At 36.6% G+C, this 12,535-nt stretch overlaps 1 protein-coding gene and 1 long non-coding RNA gene across 2 annotated transcripts in view; one reads left to right on the plus strand and one right to left on the minus strand.

Moving 5' to 3' along the window:
- Window positions 1-12,535, plus strand: part of LLGL1 (LLGL scribble cell polarity complex component 1) — a 108,193-nt gene that overhangs the window by 40,285 nt on the left and 55,373 nt on the right. The gene's annotated exons all lie outside the window — the stretch shown is intronic.
- LOC123235586 lies at window positions 707-8,534 on the minus strand. The gene is made up of 3 exons (XR_006505390.1): window positions 8,483-8,534; window positions 3,776-3,981; window positions 707-751 (listed from the first exon to the last, which is right to left on the minus strand). It is a non-coding gene; the product is annotated as an uncharacterized LOC123235586 (long non-coding RNA).

Here is a 12,535-nt window from a genome sequence, read left to right on the forward strand (position 1 = left end):
TGGGAATCCTAGCAATGATGAAGACTTGTTCTGGGAGCCCCATAAAATCTAAATAACCACACACAACAGGATGGAGGGCCATATAGTAAATGTGTCAAATTACTGCCAGAGATGAAGGTCTGTTATACCCCTTTGTACAAATAGGCACTTTAGGCCTAGAAAATCTGATGACCAACTTTATATTCAATTTATTATTTTCTTTTTGTGAGATATTAGATATTCCTACTAATTTATTATCTTTTCTAAGGGTGGCATTAAAATAATCTCTCATCGCTCCTGAGCTTTTCATTAGAGCCTCAACACTAGTTTCCTGGCAATCCCCGTAGGCTTCCTCTTACACAAGAGATTTTTTTCCCAGTAATATTTTATTGCAATTCTTTTCTCAATCACATGTAGAAACAATTTTAAAACAATTTATTTTGTGACATTTTGCAATCCAAATTCTCTCCATCCTCCCCAAGAAAGTAATCTGATAAAAGTTATACATGTCTATCAGGCAATATATATTTCCAAATTCAGCAATAAAAAACTCATAAAGGAAATAAAATGAAAAATGGTTTGCTTTGATCTGCATTCAGATTCCATCAATGCCTTTTAGGATAGTGGTAGCATTTTTCATCATGAGTCCCTTGGAGTTTTTCACAGTTGATCCTAATACAATATTGCTGTTACTGTGTACAATGTTACCGGTTCTGCTCACTTCACTCTGCATCAGTTTGTATAAGATTTTCCAGGTTTTTCTGAAACCATCCTGTTCATCATTTAAAAAAAAATTTTTTTTAATGCATGTAGAAACAAGTTTTGACAATTGTTTTTCTGACATTCTAAGATTTCTGTTCTCTCTCTTCCTCCTTTGCCTTCCCTCCCTGAGACGATAATATAACAGAGGTACAATGCTTTCACACAATACCTGTTTCCGTATTCCCTATGTCATGATTGAAATCACATATCACTTATACAATTAAAAATTCATAAGTGAAGAATAGCATGCTTTGATCTGCAATCAGGTTCCATCAGTTTTTTTCTTTGACTATAGATAACATTTTTCATCATGAGTCTTTTAGGACCTTGTTTTGCTGATAATAGTTTAGTTCTTCACAGTTGATTATTGTATAATATTTCTGTTACTCTATATAACTGTTTTCCTGGTTCTGCTTACTTCACTTTGCAGCAGTTCATATAAGTCTTTCCAGGTTTTTCTGACCTTATCCTGTTCATTATTTCTTATGGCACAATAGTATTCCATTACAGTCGTATACCACAACTTGTTCAGCCATTCCTCAATTGATGAACATCCCCTCAGTTTCCAGTTACTTGCCACCACAAAAAGAGGTACTATAAAGATTTTTATACAAAAAAAACCTTTTCCCTTTTCTTTGAGCTCTTTAGGATACAGATTTGGTAGTGAAATTGCTGTGTCAAAGGGAATGCACAGTTTTATAGCCCTTTGGGGATGGTTCCAAATTGTTCTCCAGAATAATTTTATCCATTCACAATTCCACCAATAGTGTGCTTTGATTTTCCCACATCCCCTCCAATAATTATCATTTTCCTTTTGGGTCATATTAGACAATGAGTGTAAAGTACCACATTTTAATTTGCATTTTCAATAGTGATATGACTAGGTAAGTTTTAATTTCTTCATCTGAGAACTGCCAGTTCATGTTCTTTGACTATCAATCAGAGAATGACTTGTATTCTTAAAATTTGACTCAGTTCTCTATATATCTGAGAAATGAGGCCTTTGACAGAGACATTTGCTATAAAATTTTCCCCTAGTTTTTTGTTTCCCTTCTAATCTTAGTTGCATTGGTTTTGTTTGTGTAAAACCCATTAAATCTAATTTAATCAAAATTATCCATTTTATATCTCATAATGTTCTCTGTGCCTTTTTTGGTCACAAATTCTTCCCTTATCTGTAGATCTGACTGGTAAATGAGTGTTTATTGGTATAAAACAGTGTTCCCCTAATTTGCCTCTGTTATCACTCTTTATTCCTAAAAGTCATGACAGGAGATTTTTAAGTGGGTGGTGGAATCTTTTACTGACAGCTGGACTATGAGATTCTGAGTATTCCTTGCCTCTGCAGACTGTTAGAAGGGTGTCAGGGAGGGAGAAGGAGCTGTGGAACAAGGTACAGGATATCTTCTAGCTAATTCTGGATATTCATTTAGACCAGGTTCCCAAGCAGAATTCATTTAGGGAAGGGGGAGAAGAGATGGGTTTTTCATGCCCAATCTGCAAATTCTGAGTCCTAGTGCCCTTCCTCTGTTCTTTGTCTCCATATCCCGTCATAATTTTCCTCTGAATGATTCCTTTAGAGAGGGGGAGATGCCTAGATACCTTGCTGTGGGATAGGAAAGGGCATAGTTGAGAGAGGTCAGGATGCCTGAGACAGGATTTGAATTCACCTCCTCAGGGAGATGGACCAGACTGAGGACCCATGCCACTTCTTTGGTGTTATAGCCAAGGTGAGATAAGAATAATGTCCTTGGGCCTGTGTTAATATATTATCTGAAAAGAAAAGTCTGAGGTTTAAGACTTTAGAGTACAATGATTTAAGAGCAAGGTCTGCAAATTGCTATTAAACCAGGTCATTTAATCCCTCAGTGATTAGAGACAAATGGATTTGCAGAGCTTATTTTTATAGTAAAAAAGAGAAACTTACTAGTCATAGAAAGGAACAAAAATCTTAAACTTATTTTATACATAATTCAATTGGGCAAGACAGGTCACTTGATCATTGTGCTTCTTGGAACCACCCTCATCATTATTGTTAACTTTCTGAGTGTGGATGTGGCCAGGATGTGAGAATGGAATAATTATTAGATTTATTATTTTAACTGAGTTAGAATTTGTATCTATCAGTTTGTGAGCTTTTTTATGGAAGAACCTTTTAATGGTCTCTTAAGGGGTGATTGTCCCAAGAGAGCTAGAAGAAAAAGGAATTTGTCCTCAGGGAACTTAACCTTAGAATATTTAATTTAATCTAGTTATTATTCTATTCCTACAAAGAAATATTTCTTACTCTAAATTTCTTGCTATTAACTGATATAACTTTATCAATCTATAAGTAATGAAATGTTTAGCTTAGCTATAAAGACTAACTTTTCCCAAGAAGGGAACTTAATCCTACAATCCCACTAACATAAATCAAAGTGATCAATACTAATTTGGAGGTTATTTCTTTCAATTCCTCCCTTTGATCCTCAAGAAAATCAGTTTTCTTATGGATCACTCAGAAATGTTCTCCAATATCTTTATGTATTTTTTATTTTTGTTTTTTAAAACCCTTATCTTCTGTCTTAGAATCAATACTGTGCATTAGTTCCAAGGCAGAAGGATAGTGAAGGCTAGGCAATGGGAGTTAAGTGACTTGCCCAGGGTCAGACACCTAGAAGTATCTGAGACCAGATTTGAACCCAGGTCCTCCCATCACTTGGCCTCATTCTCAAATCCACTAGGCTACCAAGCTGTTCCCTCCATATTTTTTTAAGACCAATTTATTCAGATGGTCCGTACGGGAACCCAGCGTTTGCCATTTCTATCATCAGACTTCTAAAGTATTGTAAGGCTATATCATCTGAGAGAAGATCATTCCTCGGTGCCCCAAGCCTAAATCTTTTACCTTGGTCCATTCCTGCTAGGATGCATTTGGTGAAGTGGCACGAAGGGCAATTTTTCCTGCTCTTCTTTGTAATAACACATTTATCATCCCCCTTTGTACATTTTGGCTTACTCTCTTTCGGTTGAACTCTTTTAAAGAAAGCATTACCTGAATTACAGACAATGATTCCATGATGAAAACCTTGAACTACATCTCTGCCAACAGAACATTTCTGTTCAGGTTGTGAATTGGATGGTGGTTCTGATCTTTCCATTTTGCAGATTTGGAACATTCGGGAAGCAGGTAGCAGGTTTTTAGCAGAAAGAGATGCAAATGGCTGGGACTTGTATCGAGACATGCTTTTAGATGTTTTTCTAGGAGAATAAGGAGACAAATGGTTGTCTTACTTAAAATCTGCCCATCACTTATAGCTATATGATGTATTAGACAGGGACAAAATTAAATGTAATATGTCATTTGGAAATTCCTATTCAGCATATGGATTATTATTTGGATATTCAGATTCTTCGTGTGGGTCATCCATGTCATATTCATTCCTTTGTAACTCTCTAACATCATTTTCAAAGAGAGGTTTGGAATAGGATTGGAGCAAGCCTTTAGTTCAGCATCTAGCAGACATTTGGATGTACCATAGAGCAAAGATAGTAAGAATCAAAATTGTAAGTGCTCATCTGATTACGGGAGCAAAAAATGCCATTTCCTGTAAACCAGGAAGATAGCTAAGAAAACCATGATGGCGGGTCCCACCAGAAAGTTGTCTTAGAAACTTGAGTCCCGTCAGCAATATTTTTTAGATCTTAGCCATAATTCTTTGGAGGTTATAAACATTGGTGATAATTTTCCCTGACTGATTAACATAAGAACAACAGGTTTGTTTAATAATAGCACAAGCTCCTCCTTGAGCACTGGGGAAATGCTGCAACACCATTTCTGCAAGTGAGTCAACTTCAATTTGCAAAGCAGATATAGCACTCTTTGCCTTCCATTATAGCCTCAAGTAGACTGTGCTAACTTTCCAACTTCAACTGAAATATTTCTAATTGACTTCATGGCTGTTCTACACTGAACCAGGGAAGTAGAGTCTAGAAAACTCTTTCATTATAGCTTGATTTGGCAACTGCACTGTCAAGAACATCACTTTTTTTTTAACCCTTACTTTCCATGTTAGACTCAATACAATGTATAAAAAGGCTGTAAATGATATATGTAGAACCCAGTGGAATTGTTCATTGACTACCGGAGCGGGGAGAGGAGGAAAAGAACATGAATCATGTAACCATGGGAAAATATTCTAAATCAATTAATCAAATAAAATAATTTTTAAAGGGTGTAATTAGTTCCCATGACCCGTCTTTAAGCATTTCAGTAGTTCCAGAATGAGTTCAATTTATAATATGTAAGAGTTGCATATGTGTAGTTTCGAGATATCCCATTTTCTTGAAAAATACTTAATTTTTGCACAAATAAAACTCTGCTCTGCCAGTATCAAGGAGAGGAAGGGTATAATCTTGCAAGCTGAATAGAATTACCAAAAATTATATTTATTCTCTCTGTTTTTATTCTGTTGATGCATAGAACAAAAATTGATAAAGGCTGTTGTAAGTGAAGAACAGGCATTCTGATTTTGTAAGTGGAAGAATTCTAAGTGGAATCTGACACGATAAGGATTTGAGTTTATTTCTTACATTTATTACAATTTATTACAATTACTGTTCCTTAGTTCTGTTTGATTTCAGATACGAGTCGTAGGCCGCCAATTCAATGACAGGATGTCCACAATCAGGTTCAGAATTAACCAGGTGGGAAAATATCTTGTATGGGAAACTGAGTCAAGGTGGTCCTACCATAGTCCTACCTAAGGTTGCTCCCCCAGCTATTCCCCAGGGACACACCTTCGCTGTTAGGAGTTCACAGCTGCTGCTCCTATTGAGCTGCTGACATTTTTCTCGAATGATGGACTAGTGCCCTTTTGAGAGGTCAGACTCTTATCCCTGAAATCAAAACTTAGAATGGCAGCAAATTAAAGTCCCTCAAGATTCTGCCTCAAATCACGAAACTTCATTAATCATATGTTAGGGCAGAATATAATTATTGTGCTCGTGTGACAATAATCATTAGCAAGGTTGGTTCAGATTCATGCAATATTCATTAACAGATAAAGTTTTCATATATTCAGGATAGTTGTTGGAGGCAAAGTCCATCTGGCCACTCAAGGAGGACTAAAGAAGACAGCTTGCCAGTACGAGTTTTAATTTCGAGTTATAAGCTTAAACCCACTGAGAAATTGAAGGAAGACTTTATAGTGACCAGACTTGGGTGTACATATGAACACCTGCCAGTGTTGAGGGCAGCAACCAGAAGAACTGATGGAATTAGTTGAATGTTGGATACTGCATTCTGGAATTTTATCTGAATACAGTGAATACTATTTTACAGACTGTGAAGTTGGTTCAAAAATGCAGCTTCAGGGGGGCAGCTGGGTGGTTCAGTGGATTGAGAGTCAGGCCTAGAGACAGGAGGTTCTGGGTTCAAATGTGGCCTCAGATACTTCCTAGCTATGTGACCCTGGGCAAGTCACTTAACTCCTACTGTCTGACCCTTACTACTCTTCTGCCTTAGAGCCAATACATAGTATTGATTCTAAGATTGAAAAAATGCAGCTTCACTATATACTAATTATTAACCGATATAATTTCATGATTTTCGAAATGATCTCAGACCAAACTCACCATTTAAAGTTAAAGTAATAAATGTCTCTACTTTAGCTGGGAGAGGTCCTAGTTCTTTAAACAGCAGCTTTACAGAGTTTTACAACATGTTGGCAGCAGGGCTGGGAAGATCTTGTTATAACCAGTCAAGTAGGAAGACCAAGGGAACTTCCCAGAGACCTCTTAAGAGGGTTTTGCTATACTTTTCTTCCCAAAATAAGTCATTTTTCATTATTATTTTCTTAATTTAAAACAAAACATATCTCATTAAATAGGAACAATTTTTCAAACATTTTTGTCAAATTCTCTATAACGTACATTTATGGCCTAACAGTTTTTAGATAAGAATGACAAGTAATTTGTTTTAACAGATTTTCTCTGCTTTCAAAATACCAGAGAAAATTTTGCATACCCAATATCATGTATTTAAAAAAATATGTATATATTTTAAACCTTCACCTTCCACCTTAGAATCAATATTGTGTATTGGTTCCAAGCAGAATTATGGTAAGGGCTAGGCAATGGGGGTTAATTGTCTTGTTCAGGGTCACCCAGATAGGAAATGTCTGAGGCCAGATTCGAACCCAGAATCTCCTATCTCTAGGCCTGGCTTTCTATATACTGAACCACCTAGCTGCCCCTTGTCATGTAGTTTAAAATATGAAAATTATTACTAGTCAGATGGCAATAATTCAGTGGAACATATTTTAAAATTATAGAGAAAATCATCTGTTTTATCCCTGTTGGTATATTGTTAATCACATCCAGTGACATCTGAAACCCAGTAGAGTTATCTAGTGTGGAGTAATTAAAGTCAATTTTAAAAGTAACATTAGTTCATTTAGATAGTATTTATCACATGCCAGGCTTTGTTCTAGTTCTTCAGGATTGCTTTAAAAAATTTTAGCTAGCTCTATGATCTTGGGCAAGTCACTTAACCCCCATTGCCTAGCCCGTACAAAAAAAGCATTTAAAAAAGTATTAAAAAAAAAAAAAAGAAAAATTTCTTTTTTGTAGTACTTTAGAATGTCGAATGTTTAATTTCTCAGTTATTACTCTGAACCACTTGCTAACTTACATTAAAGGGCAGTTATAAATGGTAAGACTGAAGTGTTCCTCTTTAGGAGACTAATTTGTTTATTTTAAAGGAAAAAAACCTACCTTCCATCTTAGAATCAATATTCTGTATTGGTTCCACAGCAGAAAAAGGGTAAATGCTAAGGCAGTGGAGGTTAAGTTAGGAAGTATGTGAGACAGGATTTGAACCCAGGACTTCCTGTCTTTAGTCCTAGCTCTGAATCTTCCCGAGTCACCTAGTTGTCCCCTAAGGGGATAACATTGAGGAAAACAAATCCTATTGAATAATGAATAATTTTGAATAATTTTGCTATCTTTTAGCAGTCCAAGTGACAAGATACTAAACTTACTTTAGCCAAACGACATCAACTTAGTCCATTTCAAAGTCACTTTACCCAATCACAAAGACAGATTCAGATCACAACTCTGTCTGGGGAGTTCTAAATCTTCTTTTTAAGTCATAAGAATTTAAGGCAAAAGACACTTCATTATTACAGTTTTTTCAGATTATTATCATATTCACTTGATTAATTCAGTAGCAAAGTGGCCTTTCAAACAGCACTTTATAATATTTTAGAAAAATTATATATAACTATGTATTTAAAGGCACATTCTCATTAAAGGAGAATTCACATGTCTAATATTTTTCCAAATTCCACAATAAAAGGAAAACTAGAAGTCTAAAGAATATCGTATTTTTTTTAAAAACTGCTATACCAATTTCAATAACTCTTTGATAATAAAGCAGATTATAATCCTTTGTGATCTGTAATAAAATTCACCTTATTGTCATTTGGTCAAAATGACTTATATTAAAAGTATCCTTTGATTTGTAGCATAATAATTTCTTGATTTAAAGTATCTGCTTTCATTAAAACTTCACATATTAATTAGTTAACTAGAATTGCACTTAAAAAAAAGTCTGATGCAGACTATACATTCCTGAAGGGTTCAGGGTATAATTTTTTTTGTCTCTTTCCTTTCCTTTCAAATCCCTTAAAAGCTTTTAAATCCCTTTCTTCTGTTTTCTTACCCTAACTTATTCACAGAAAATATCATATTTACTTACTTTTCAGTTGTTTTCTCTCTCTGGGATCTGAGTATAATGTAAGGCCCAAAACTGCCAAGTCATGAAAAGTGACAAAAATCTTAAGAAACTTTTTTTACACATAATCCAATTGGACAAGACAGATCACTTGACCAGTGTACTTCTCGGAACTACTTTCATCGTTATGGCCAACTTTTACAGTGTGAATGTGTCAAGGGTATACCGAGGAGTTCCTAGGGTGGGACAACTATTAGATTTATTTTCCAATTGGGTTAGAACATCCATCCATCAATCTGTGTCTTTTTAGGGAAGTACCTTCTAGTGGTCTCTTAAACGGTGGCTACTGTGGGTTTACTGGAAAGAACTTGTTCCAGGAGAGCTAGTGAAAAGGGAACATCTCTTTGGGGAACTTACCCTTGAAGAACTTAGAATTTCTATTTAACTCAATCTAGTAATTATTCTATTCCTACAGAGAAATATTTCTTATTCCAAATTATCTGCTACTAAATGATAAAACTTTATTGATCCATAAGAGAAGTTATGCCTATTCTAGTTTAGCTTAGCTGCAAAGGGTAGCTTTTCCCAAGATGGGAACTTAATCTGATAATCAGAATAAAATCAAAATAATCAATCTTAACTAAATCAAGACTAATTGATTTAGAGGTTATTCCTTTGACCTAGTACTTTTCAAAACTCTTGTGAGATCCAATTTCTCTTAGTCTTCAATAGCAGCCCTGGAGAGAGTGGAAGGAAACCCTTATCACCTCACTTTCATCGGGTTCTCTCTGCATTTAAACTGAAAAGAGGAGCGGAGAGAGGAAGCGAGGAGATCTGAGTTCGAATCTCATCTCTGCCTCTATGTCAGTAGTTCCCAAACTTTTTTGGCCTACCACCCCTTTTCCAGAAAAAATATTACTTAGCCCCCTGGAAGTTAATTTTTTTTTAAATTTTAATAGCAATTAATAGGAAAGATAAATGTACCTGTGGCCATCACCACCCCCTTGGATTGCTGAAGCACCCACCAGGGGTAGTGGCGCCCACTTTGGGAATCACTGCTCTATGTCATTAGATGACTGGATAAGTCTTTTCCCTTCTTTAGGCTTATAAAATAAGGGGGTATTGGGGCAGCTGGGTAGCTCAGTGGATTGAGAGTCACGCCTAGGGACAGGAGGTCCTAGGTTCAAATCCAGCCTCAGACACTTCCCAGCTGTGTGACCCTGGGCAAGTCACTTGACCCCCATTGCCCACCCTTACCACTCTTCCACCTAGGAGCCAATACACAGAAGTTAAGGCCTTAAAACAAACAAACAAACAAATAAATAAATAAGGGGGTATAGTGGAGTTGAACTAGGTCACTTCTAAGATCCCATCCAACTTGATGAATCTGGTTCTTTGATTATTTTATTATGATGATTTTCCCAAGTTCCTTTTGGAAGCTCACAAATCCTGGATAAAACCTTGGGTCTTCTGGCTTCCAAACCAATGGCCTTGTTTCTTACCTGATCATTAATTGGCTTGAGGGTCAGTTTCTGTCTGACCAGCAAGGGAAACCAAGAGAAACATTTAAATATGAAAATCTACAAGAATATAGGCAAGGCACCCTACTTGACAAGGTAATCATGAGGATCAAAGAAAATAGTATATGAAGTACTTTGGAAAATTTAAATTGCTCTAAGTCAGCTATTTTTAAAAAATGTTTTTTTAGATCCTTTAAAATTTTTTTATTGATGCTTTTTAAATCACATCAATTTTTGAACATGCCCTTCCCTACCTGGTGACTTTGTAATAATGATTTTAAAAAAGAGAGAGAGAAAAGAAGAAAACATTTAGCAAAACTAAACAATGCATCTTGAATCTCATTAAAGCATACTTGAGAAATTTTTACAAAATAAATAAAAATACAGGATCAGAGATGTCAAGCGTGTGGCCCAAAGACCTTATCAATGTACCAGAGTATGGCCTGAATCTGATTAAAAAGTATGGGGAGGGGGGCAGCTAGGTGGCTCAGTAGATTGAGAGCCAGGTCTAGAGATGGGAGATCCTGAGTTCAAACCTCACCTTGGATACTTCCTAGCTGTGTGACCCTAGACAAGTTACTTAACCCCCATTGCCTACCCTTACCATTCTTCTGCCTTGGAACCAATACACAATATTGATTCTAAGAAGGAAGGTAAGGGTTAAAAAAAATTGTACCTGGGAAATATTTAATAAAATAAATAAAAATACAAGTTCAGAGATGTCAGATGTGTGGCCCAAAGGCCCACAACATACCTGAGTGCAGCCCAAATTTGATTAAAACATACCTGGGAAATATTTAACAAAATAAATAAAAATACAAGATCAAAGATGTCAAATGGGTGGTCCACAGGCCCACAACATACCTGAGTATGGCCTGAATCTGATTAAAACATACCTGGGAAATATCTAATAAAATAAATAAAAACACAACAAAATGTAGATAATATTAATATGTGGTTTTCTAATTCAAAATGAGGTCAGTCAGGTGACACAGTAAAAATAGTGCTGGGCCTGGAGTCAGAAAGATTTCTCTTCCTGAGTTCAAATCTGGCCTCAGACACTAGCTGTGTGACCCTGGGCAAGGCACTTAATCCTATTTGACTCGGTTTCCCCATCTATAAAATGAGCTAGAGAAGGAAATGGCAAATCATTCCAGCCTTTGCCAAGAAAATCCCAAAGGGGGGTCACAAAGAATCAGACATGAACTGAAAACCACTGAATAGTCAGGAGGAACTTTATCGTGTAGTAACTCTCATTTCTGTCTGAGTTTGACTATTGGCTTAGATGCTACTTTTTAATGCTTAAATATATGGTCCTTTGTGTGTGATCCTCTGTCCCCTCTGAGGCACTCAGAAGTGGAAAAGTAATTAGGACACTGAGGCAGGCCCTAGTGCCCTGGAAGGATAAATAAATAAAAGGCAGCCTAGTTCACTAGAAAGGAATCTTGAGGATGGTCGAATGCCCTCAGAGCAGACTGGGTTTATAGATCTATTTCAGGAAATCTATAATATATATTTTTTTGAGATCTGTAATCTTGAATGGGAAAAAATAGGTTTTTATGTTCATTGAATCTCTTTTTCTTTACTTTGCAATCCCGTGTATTTTATTTTCTGGTTGTTTTTTTTTTTTTAAGTAATATTCTGAGAAAGGGTCTATAGGCTTTGCCAGACTGCCCAAGAAAGTCTGTGACAGAAAAAAAAAAAAAAGATTAAGAACCCCTGCGAGGAGAGACAAGTGTGTCTGTATATATCCTCTCCAAATGCCTTAATCCAACCCTGCCTCCCCTCACGTCCCCAACTGATTCATTTCTCATAGTATTTATACAATTTGCAGCCCCCAAAGTGGCCTCAGAGTTCTCACACCTGCTTCCTCTGGGCTCTCACCCATCAGGATCTTAAGAACAGAAAAATTCCAATTGAGTAGGTTCAGCAGAGGGGCCCCTAATACGATTTCATTTCATTTCATTTTATTTATTTATTTTTTAATTCCCCCCCTGTTTCCACGATACGTTTTCTTTCCTCCCCATTTCCCTCCCCACTCCTGGAGCCAACAAGCAATTCCACTGGGTTATACACTATTTATTTTTCTTAAACCAAAAAATTCTTGCTCTCTCTTCACCCCATCATGGCTTCTTTCCTCCCACAGATCCATTGGGAACCCCTTGGAGGTCTGAGGGTGTTTGCCTGAGGTTAGAGTTCAGGACTTCCCAAATGGGGTTGGGGAGCAGGGCCAGGCTTGGCCATCTGGGGAGCTGGGAGGAAGGAAGCACCGAGGGAGGGTCTTCCAGGGGGAGACGGGCACTTGCATTTCTTTTTGAGGCCACATAGACTCCGGGGAGAGGGTGAAAACTTGGCGCCTCTCAGCCATGCAACAATCTGGGACAATCCTGAAAGACTTATGACAGGGAACACTATCCACCTCCAGAGAAAGAACTATTGGGTTTCTCTTATATGGTTTTATTTTAGGTTTTCGATTATGAGTTTGTTCTTTCATTAATGACCAATATGGGAGTGTGTTTTGTATGACAGTAAAAATAAAATTTTAAATAATTTAAAA

The sequence above is a fragment of the Gracilinanus agilis genome, chromosome 1 (genome assembly GCF_016433145.1).
Source record: "Gracilinanus agilis isolate LMUSP501 chromosome 1, AgileGrace, whole genome shotgun sequence".
NCBI classification, from domain to species: Eukaryota; Metazoa; Chordata; class Mammalia; order Didelphimorphia; family Didelphidae; genus Gracilinanus; species Gracilinanus agilis.